The following is a 10,677-nucleotide window of genomic DNA, read 5'->3' as shown; positions in this document are numbered from 1 at the left end:
CAGCTATTTTGTGTATCCAGCATACCTTGAAATCAAAATCTGACAAAGCCATTTCAAGAGAAATTAAAGATCTATATCTCTCATGGGCCAAGATGGAAAAATCCTAAAAAAAAAAGAAGTATTATATAAAGTGTGATTTATGAAAAACTTTGACATGTAAAATAAGATAATTCAACATGACCAATAAGGTTTATTCTTCAAATTTGTGGATAATTTAACATTTTTTTAAAAAGGAAAAAAGCCATGCAATCTTCTCAATATATTTTGAAATCATGTTTGCTGAAATAAAATGGTGTCAAATTTCAGCAAATATGTTCTGTTTAGGATTTTTTTTTTCTATTTTGTCCAATGGAGATATAGAAGGCAGAAATGATGGAGAATAAGCTCATTTTTTGAAAGAATCAATAGATGTATAAAATTGATAAACCTCTAACCAGTTTAAACAAGAAAAAGAGAAATGACACAAACTACCAATATTAGGAATGAAAAAGCAGTCATCATTCCTGATTCTGTAAGGCATTAAAAGAATAATAAGGGAATAGTACAACCAATTCTATGCCCATAAATTTAATCGTAGGTGAAATGAGCAAATTTTTTGAAAGATACAATTATATATATATAATATTATATAATTTATATATATTTATGTATTATATATCATAAATTTAACTATATATTTAATATTTATATATGACTGGGCTTGTATCTATTTTCTTTTTTTTTGGAGGGGAGAGAGATGGGGAGGTAGGGAGAGAGACAATCTTAAGCAAGTTTCATACCCAGTGTGGAGCCTGATGCAGGGCTCAATCTCACAACCCTGAGATCATGACCTGAGCCGAAACTAAGAGATGCTTAACTGACTGAGCCACCCAGGCATCCCTGGACTTATATCTATTAAGGAAATAAAATTCACAGTTAAAATCTTTCCCCTCCAAAAAATTCTTGGTCCAGATTTTTCACTGGTGAATTCCACAAAGCACTAAAATACAGATATAACACCTGTTCTATACAAGATTCACCAGAAAATAGAAAGAAGGAAATACTTCTTTTTTTTTTTTTTAAAGATTTTATTTATTTATTTGACAGAGACACAGTGAGAGAGAGAGGGAACACAAGCAAGGGGAGTGGGAGAGGGAGAAGCAGGCTTCCCACGGAGCAGAGAGCCCGATGCGGGCCTCGATTCCAGGACTCTGGGATCATGACCTGAGCCGAAGGCAGACGCTTAACGACTGAGCCACCCAGGTGCCCCAATAGAAGGAAATACTTCTTAACTCATTTTGTGAGGCCAGACTTATCGTGATACCAAATTCAGACAAAGAATGCATAAGAAAATAAAACCATAGACCCATATTCATCACAAGTATGGACCAACAATTCTCAAAAAGAAAATTAGTCCATCAAATCTAGCAGTATATAATAAAACCTCACATTTAAGTAGGACTCATAACAGAAAACAAGGCTGGTTCAATGTTCAAAAATTAAAAATAAAAAAATCATTCTTCAATAAAAGGAACCAAGGGTCTTTGAATAAATGGCTTACTCTAGGACTGGGATATGGAATATACAAGATGAGTTTGGACTTCTTGCGTAATGCCAGAAAATAAAGTGTCCCACCCCTCACAAAAACAAAACAAAATGAAACACAATGACCAGATCATGCCAAAGCACCAACTAATAGAGATGCCAATGGCCAAATCTGGAACAATTTGAGGAACAGTATCAATAATGTGGTATTGTATTATACTACATTACATTACTACATTACTATAAAATAAATATCCTATGTCGATATTGATATAAAAATGATTAAATAAAATTCTGAAAAATACACGGATATTTTGTGCAGAAAAATTCCAAATAATTTATGTAACTATCCCTCCCTCAAGCAGGTGTAGTATAACTTCCCATCCAATAATTGTGGACTGTGCATAGTGACTTCTCTTCAAAAACAACAGTATGGAAAGAGGTGAGGGAGAGAATAACCTTATAATGGAGAAATCTAACAAAACTAATTCAACCTGAAAAATCATGATAGTATGTACCTTGATAGGATATGATGAGAATAGAACTTAGTTTTTTGATCTTCTCTCCATTTACTAATGAGGAAAAATAAGACAAATCCCAGTTGAAGGACACACTCGAAAATGTCTGATCAGTACTCTTCAACACTATGAAGGTCATCAAAAACAAGAAAAGTCATAGCCAAATGGAGCCTAAGGAAATACGATAACTAAATGTAATATGGAGATAAGATCCTATAACCGAAAAAGGATATTAGATAAAAATTAAGGAAATTTGTAAAAAGATGGACTTTATTAAATAATAATGTATTTATATTGATTCCTTAGCTGTGGCAAATTTAGCAAACTAATGTAAGATGTTAATAAAGGAAAATGAGTGTGGCCATCTAGAAACTCTATATTATCTTCACAATATTACTGTGTATCTCAAACTATGATCATATTATTTGGTCTAGAAAAAAAAATTGACAATATTCAACAAATATTCATGTTAAAAATGATCAGCAAACTTGGAATAGAAGAAACATTCTTATTCTGATAAAGGGAATCTAAAAAATACACTCAACATTATACTGTATGATAAAAGATTGACTGTCTTAACTCTAAGATCAATAACAAAGCACAAAGTTCATTCTCATCACTTCTATTCAACATTATATTTAAAGTTTTAACAGTGCTCTAAGGCAAGAAAAAGAAAATAATTGCAAGCAAATTGGAAAGGAAGGAAGAAATAAAATTGTCCCTATTCACAGATGGTAAGATTTATCTAAAAAATCCTAAATAATCTACAAAATTCTTGAAATTAATAAATAAGTTTAGGAAAGTCATAATACAACTTACAAAATATTACAAAATCTTATTTCTATATCTCGAACTGAAAATGTAGAAACCACAATTTAAATAGATATTAATTATAATAGGTTAAAAAATTGAAATGCTGAATTACAAATCTTACAAAATATGTGCAGAAAATGTGGGCTGAAAATAAGGAATCAAAGACCCAAATAAACAGATAAATATACTATGTACATCGATTGGAAGACTCAGCATACTGAATAAGTCAGTTGTCCGCAAATTGATCCATAAATTCAGTGGAATCACAATAAAAATCACCTAGGGATTTTTTTTTTTAAGTATCCACATACTAATGCCAAAATTTATGTGGAATTCATAAGAACCAAAATTACTAAAACATTTTTGAAAAAGGAGAATATAGTTGAATGACTCACACTAACAAATATCAAACAACCTACAGTGTTACATGCTACAGTAATCAAGAAAGTATGATAGTGGCAAAAGTATGGTCAAAAAGATTGATGGGAGAAAATAGAGTCCAAAAATTAATCCACACAAATATGGTCAGTTGGTTTTTGGCAAAAGTCCAAAAGCATAACAATGGAGAAGGTATAGTAATTTTAACAAATACTGCTGATTCCATTTATATAAAATTCTAGAAATTACAAACTAATCTAGATTTCCAGAAAAGAAATAAATCATTGTCTTATAATTAGGAGATAAGAAAAAAAGATCGCATCTTTGGGGGAAGATGTAGGTGTTTGATACTTTAAGGGGCATGGTTTCTTGGGGCATATGTACAGTTTATTCTATGTCAATTATACTTCAATCTATAATTTTTTTAAATAATAATGGCAAAAAAGCATATTTCATGTTATTATTTTAGTTTATGGCATCCAATAATAATCAATTATTGAAAGAGATGTTTTAGCATACGAAAGATATTTTTTTTAAAAAACTATTATCGAACAAATATCTGTCAGGCAGTGTATTAGTGCTTTTCCCACTTAATCCTTACTTGTACCCTTTGAGGCAGTAACTTTATTTTAGAAATAGAGTCAGAAGTTCAGAGAAATTTGTAATTGCAGGTAACACTGCAAATTACAAAACAATGTCAAAGGAAAGTTTATGAAAATTGCTGAATTAACTTCTCTAATAAAATGTGTATCTACCTAAGAATGTACTTGGTATGTCTGGATATGACACCATCAGATGTGCAATTTGAAAATATCACTCTAGGAGCACCTGAGTGGCTCAGCTGGTTAATCGTGTGACTCTTGATTCCAGCTCAGGTCATGATCTAGGGTCCTGAGATGGAGCCCAGTGTTGGGTTCTCCAATCAGCAGGGAATCTTCCTGAGAGTCTCTCCCTCTCTTCCCTGCACCACTCATACTCTCTCTCTCAAATAAATAAATAAATCTTAAAAAAAAAAAAAAGAAAATATCATTTTAGCTTTAATGTGGAAAACAGATAGAAAGGATGTTTAGGAACAGATCATTGTAAAAAGACCAGATAGGAGGATAATTTCATTATTCTATCCAGCAAACAATTACCATCTGGACTACGACAGTAAAAATTAAGATAAATGGACATTGCCAAAATATATTGGTAAGAAATCTCACTCATACATATCCTCGTGACTCTGAGAACATGAGAAAGTATTTTCATTGTTTAGAGCAAATAAAATTATTAATAAGAAAATTAATTACCTTTGTTCAATTTTGGGGAGTCTCTGAATATATTAAAATTATAGTCTCTAAATATCACTTAATCTCAACTCTATCTTGGAATTAATTTAAGTTATATTAAGATCCTACATTATTCATACTACCTGGCTAAGAAAATGTAATGAAAGCCATGTTTTTGGTTATATGATCCTAATAAATACCAAATCCAAGCACATTAATATTTGTGTGGATTTCAGTTATCAACTTAGTATCAATACCATCTGCTTTCAGGAACTACAATTCCCCCAAACCCCTTTTTGATATGATTCCTGGATAGAGTCTGCTAATGAGGCACTATTAGGATATATGTAAGGTGGAAGAAAAGGAGAGACCATTGTTATCCAGAGGCAGTTGCAGGCCTATGGGATGTTCAAAGCAGCTCTGAGCAGTCCTCTGTGAAGTATTTGCTTTGATGCTGTAGCTGCTGGGGGCTAGCAGGAGCTCCCTCAGAATCATTGGTCTGCCGGTAATGGGGGGAGTTTCCAGTAGATTCTTGCTATTTAAAACAGCTGCTGTGGAAGACCCCTTGTGAAACCACATGATTTGTTTGTTGCTGCAGTAAGAATCCTTTAATGATAGCTTCTGGCTTCCTTGATCTGTACTCCCTCGAACCCATATAATGGGTGAGTTAAGTTTCTAATCCCCTGTATGCAACTTGTATACTTGAAATGCAAATAACACTTTCTGCTCCTCCTGGTGGAGCCCCAATTCGAGATCTACTTTCAGACTTTATCAGACTATGTAAGACTACTTAAGGTGAATTCTTAAGTTTTTACTGTGTTTCCCCCTGTGTTTTCCCACACCTCTCTCTCTCTCTCTCTCTCTCTCTATATATATATATATACCAAATCCAAACAAATATCTATCTATCTAGCTAGCTAGCTAGCTAGCTCCTTTTATTAGACCCACAATTTTTAAACACAGAGATCTTTACCTTTGGATCTCAGTCCCTGGAACTGCTGGGCCTCTTCCTGGCACCAGCAAACGCTCATTTAGTGCCTATTGAATGATTATTGAAATCTGTATAGCATTAAGTAAATTTATTTTTACCCAGGGATCAACTACTATGCTATATATTTTGAAAATAATAAATAGGGTGTTATGACAGTATCTACATGGACTGGGGAAGTATAGAGATATGTTTTATATAAAATTTTATATTATCCTGTCCTCTATATTGTAAAAGAATATCTGTAACCAGTATTGGAGAATTAATGGTGTGCAACCATAGTTTTATTATTTTTAACAGGTCTAAAGTTTGAGTAACCCATAATAGTTTTTGATAACTTAAAAAAGCAAGAAACTTATCTCATTCACTTAAAAGAGAAATGTGAAATGAATTTCATGAAGAAAAATTACCCAAGGGATAGTCCGAATTTTGCAGTATAAAAGACTTACCCATTCTCCTTTTATTAGCTTTGTAGATATAACTGAAAATTAACAAACCATGAAATTCAACACCACACCAAACAGTAACAGATGCCTGATTTTGCAGTTGCTAGAGCAAAAACCCACAAATATATTTCAAGAATTGGAAGAGAGATCGTTTTGTTTCCTTTGAACATTCAGACATTTTCATGCTTTATGCATACCCACTTAGAAAAGATTCTTATTAAATGTACACTCTAGATCACTGGTGAAATAGAGAAAACATTTCAAAACTCATTGAAGCATTACCATCATGTGTCATACTTGCAAATATGGGTTGTACACAACAGTGATAATCACAGATATTTTACAGAATAAAAATTAAATGCCGCATCTTTTTGTGTGTTATTGCAGATCTACTCACATCTCTTTCAGATGAGATATTAAAATTACGAGCTAAATTTTATCTCTAGTTAAAGTAATGTGATAATTATTAATGGAATTTTTTCCTTCATACATTCATAGGATTACCGATATTAATTTTTGTTGAGAATTTGGTTACTGTATGTGTTTAAAATTCTTTTAAGATACTTAAACTTTGTGTAAAATTATTTTGAAATTATTGAGATGAAATTTAGTCCATTTATAAATCAATTACTGCCTTAAAAATAAAGTCACACACCCCTTAAAAAATAATAAAATAGTAAAGTAAAATAAAATCATATTTTGATCCAGATATTCAATTCTTAGGATTTTATCCTAAGGACAGAATCAGAGATGCACAAGAAGATTTATATACAAATATGGTGAGTCACATATTGATGATATTCCTAATAGTGAAAAATTGTAAATCAGCCAAATGGTTAAATACAATTATCCATATAATGCATTATGTGGCCGTATGTGTATTTTAGAAGAGTCTATTAAATCACATGGAGAAAATATTTACATTGTTTTTTTGGTTTGTTTTTTTTTTTTTTACTTTATTAAAATACTGAGCTTATTTCACAGGTATGTTTATGTGTCCCCACCATTTCCTTTGACCACCACTACTACTATGTCCTATCATAACATTCCATACATACTTAAAACCAAACAAAGAGTGGAGGAGTTCCATCTTTAAAACTAAACAGGCATTTGGGACAACACATTCTGGACAGTGAAACCTGGACAACACTTAACCAGACATGGTAGGGAAAGTTCTCACTCTGCATTATAAAAGACAGCCAGACATCAACTGTTACAGAAATGAAATAAGAGAAAATTTTAACAAACTGTTTAAACTATTTTCTTAAAGAAACTTCTTCCACTGCCAGAGATCTTGAATAGCCTCTTGGGCAGTCATATGAAAACAGTTCTTCACATAATTGATGAGCTTGGCTTCCACTTTGGGAAGAAAACCACCTTTTTCTATAATGGCTTGCATTTTTGCCTTAATGTCTTCTACAGAACTCTGTCCTTTTGGTGTTTTGGGAGTCTTTTCCTGTTTTTTGAAGGATTCTTGACCTTTTGATCTTGTTGTTGATGGTTTTGAGTCTTTTCCATTCTAGTTTGATTTTCGTGCATTTTTGGCTGGAGTATCTCATATAGATTTCTTTACTGAAGACTTTTCTCCAGCTTCCTCATCATCAAAATCATTATCATCATCATCATCATCATCATCATCATATCATCTTCATATCATCTTCATCAGCAGCAAGTTTTACTTTTTTTCTGTGGAACCTTGCTACCACTTCCAGGGGTAGAATTCTTTCCAGATAAACTAAGAGTTTCACATCCTCTTCCTCTTCATCTTCTGACTCTGCTTCTTCCTCCACAGCTACTAAGTGCTGTCTACTAATATGCAGGGGTCCTGAACCACATTTCAACCTAAGACCACAGGTGGGGTTATTTCAAAGTCTCCAAAGAAAACCATTCAGACATTTTCAAATTTGCCAGTGTGACTTTAATTGGACTGCCTTCCTAATTCACTGCCTCTGCTTCAACAATGTACAACTCATCCTTTGCACCAGCCCCCAAACTGACCGGTCTTAAAGATTACTGGTGCTCATTTTTTTCATTATCCACCTTAAAGTGATCATCTTTCAGCCTTTAGTTCACAACTGAAAAGATAGTTCTGTACAATAATCAAAGTATTTATATTTTGTGAATTTATATGAACTGTGTAAATGACATTATGAGACCAGCAGATCTGTAAAGTCTTGACTTAAAAATTAAGAGATTGCACAATTTTTTTTTATATAAAGATCAGGTACAAAGTTTCAGAATATTAAAATGTACACAATCAAATTCAATACTAACCATGGAAATATCAATTTTCTATAACATGCTAGAGATAAGAATTCAGTGGTTATTGAAAAAAAGGAAAAACAGGTATATCCCATAGGTTATGTACTATGGTGAAGAGTAGACATTTTTTAGTTTAAAAATATTTTCAAGTATTCAAAGTATTATCAAAAAGTTTCAAGTATAGAAGAATTCATAACAAGTATACCTACCCACATATGGAAGGAAGGGACTATTTTGTGAAGCCTTCTCAGAGAAAAATATTTGAGCTGAGACAATAAATGAATAGAATAGATGTAGAATAAAAAAACATTTTGAACTGACAATAGCTTTAGCTAAGATGCAAAGTTGTAATAGTGAGCATTTAAAGAACTGTAAAATCCCAGCATTGGAATGAAGATGACATTGACAGAGTAATGCAAGGTGTTCCTGGAAAGGTAGCTGGGACCTGTTCAGGCAGGATCTTCTACCATCTGAAACAGATTGTCTTTTATTCTGAGGACAATGAGAAGCCACTGCCTAGTTTTTAATGGAGAAATTCTGTTATCATATTTTTTTGAAGTTTATTCTCTCTGCATTGTAGAGACTGGATTGAAGGAGGAAAGATGTTGCTAGTAAATGGATGTTAGAAGATTACCAATAAATTGAGAATGATGGTGACCTGGACCATGCTTGTGGCAATATAGATGGACTGTATTATGCGGATTTGTGAGATTTGGGGCTGATGGAGTAGAAGAAATCATGCGTGACTCCAAAGTTTCAAGCTTGAGCAACTGGGTAAATGATGGTGCCATTTATTTAAACTGAACATTCGAAGTGGGGAAGATTTAGAAGGTAATAATTCTAGTTGACATGTTTAATTTGAGGTATCTTTGTGATATGTAGGTGGAGATTTTGAGTAGATGGTTTAATATTTATGGATGGAGCTCAGGAGAATGTCTAGGTATCAAATTTGTGAGCTTTACTGGAGATAGTTGGGCAAATTTCATTTTGTGGCCATGGGTATCTATCTCTTATCACTTGCCATTCAAATAATGACTTAATTTCTTATCCTTGAGAAAATATAGGATTAATAAATTATACATATTAAGTAAAATATACAAATACTTGTGTGACAAGGGAAAGAATAATAATAATAATAATGTCAAAATTCTGGTGTAAAAATGTATGTATGTGTGTGTGTGTAGTAGGATAGTAGAGTAGGATGTTCCACTTAATCTTACAAATGAGATAGGCAGGTTGTGATAGGATATCACTAATATATCCATTCCAAATATTAATGTATGTGATACCTGGGGTCTGCCATTTCTGTCTCAAGGGTTATGATAAGAATGTATCAAAAAATGTACCCAATTTGAAACAAGATCCCAGCCTTACCTTGAGAGCTTGTCTACTAAATATAGATAAACCCCTCTTTGTCCACCCATTTATTAAAGTCAGCTCTGATAGTTTGGTTGCCATGAATACTTGGAAAATCTCTCATGTGGTAGAGGGCTAAAAGCAGTGCTAATAACATCTAATTAGCATTTACCTGAAGAGGAAACAAGTGGTCTGTTTCAAACACTACAAACAGAAACCCCATCTCTTGGAATCCTGAAACATCCTTTACATTATGCATAAAACAAACAAGGCAGATTCTATGTCTTTATTAAGATCTTTACTATTTCCAAGAAATCCTTATGAGTTCTACCTGTATTACCTAAGGTGCTAGACACATTAGAATATTTTTCTATGAATTATAAGTTGGCTAAATATTAATTTCTTGGAGTATACATTTTACCCCTCAAAAAATACATATACATGACTCTACTATCTCCTAGATTTATTTATTTATTTGTTTGTTTTTTAAAGATTTTATTTATTTATTTGTGAGAGAGAGAATGAGAGACAGAGAGCACGAGAGGGAGGAGGGTCAGAGGGAGAAGCAGACTCCCCGCTGAGCAGGGAGCCCAATGCGGGACTCGATCCCGGGACTCCAGGATCATGACCTGAGCCGAAGGCAGTCGCTCAACCGACTGAGCCACACAGGCGCCCTATTTCCTAGATTTAAATATAATTGTAGAGAAGTCTGAGGCCAATCAATTTTATTACCTGTGTCATTGGCATGCTTTTTCTTGCCCTGATAGCTTTCATTTTGTCCCAATATTTCAAAGCTTTCTAACTTCACCCAAATATATCTACATATTGCTGATTTTCTGTGTAGTTTTTTCCTGGAACATTTATTTTCTTTTGACAGATTTCTTTCTCTCATTATTACATATAAATTTTAAAAAAGAAAAGTAATTATCTTTCCTCTGTTTTGGCTTTTATTCTATCAATCGGTCATCTTTTTCTTCTTTACTTGAGTTATATGAGTTGCTGTGGTATTGCATTTGTCATAACCATCCCTATAACTTAAACTTCTCATCTACATGATTTTTGTCTCCATAGTCCACATGTTTATTTCAGAACTCTCTCCCAAGTCATTGATTCACTATTAG

General features: G+C 32.9%; 1 pseudogene; it reads right to left on the bottom strand.

Annotated features, from left to right (window-relative positions):
- Positions 1–7,202: 7,202 nt before the first annotated feature.
- Positions 7,203–10,330, bottom strand: LOC118001339 (annotated as a pseudogene).
- Between the last annotated feature and the right edge of the window lie 347 nt (positions 10,331–10,677).

The sequence above is a fragment of the Mirounga leonina genome, unplaced genomic scaffold (genome assembly GCF_011800145.1).
Source record: "Mirounga leonina isolate KUSES-001 unplaced genomic scaffold, KU_Mleo_1.0 Mir_53, whole genome shotgun sequence".
Lineage (NCBI taxonomy): Eukaryota > Metazoa > Chordata > Mammalia > Carnivora > Phocidae > Mirounga > Mirounga leonina.
The sequence above is the reverse complement of the archived record's forward strand: the minus strand, read 5'-3'. Positions and strand labels throughout refer to the sequence as shown.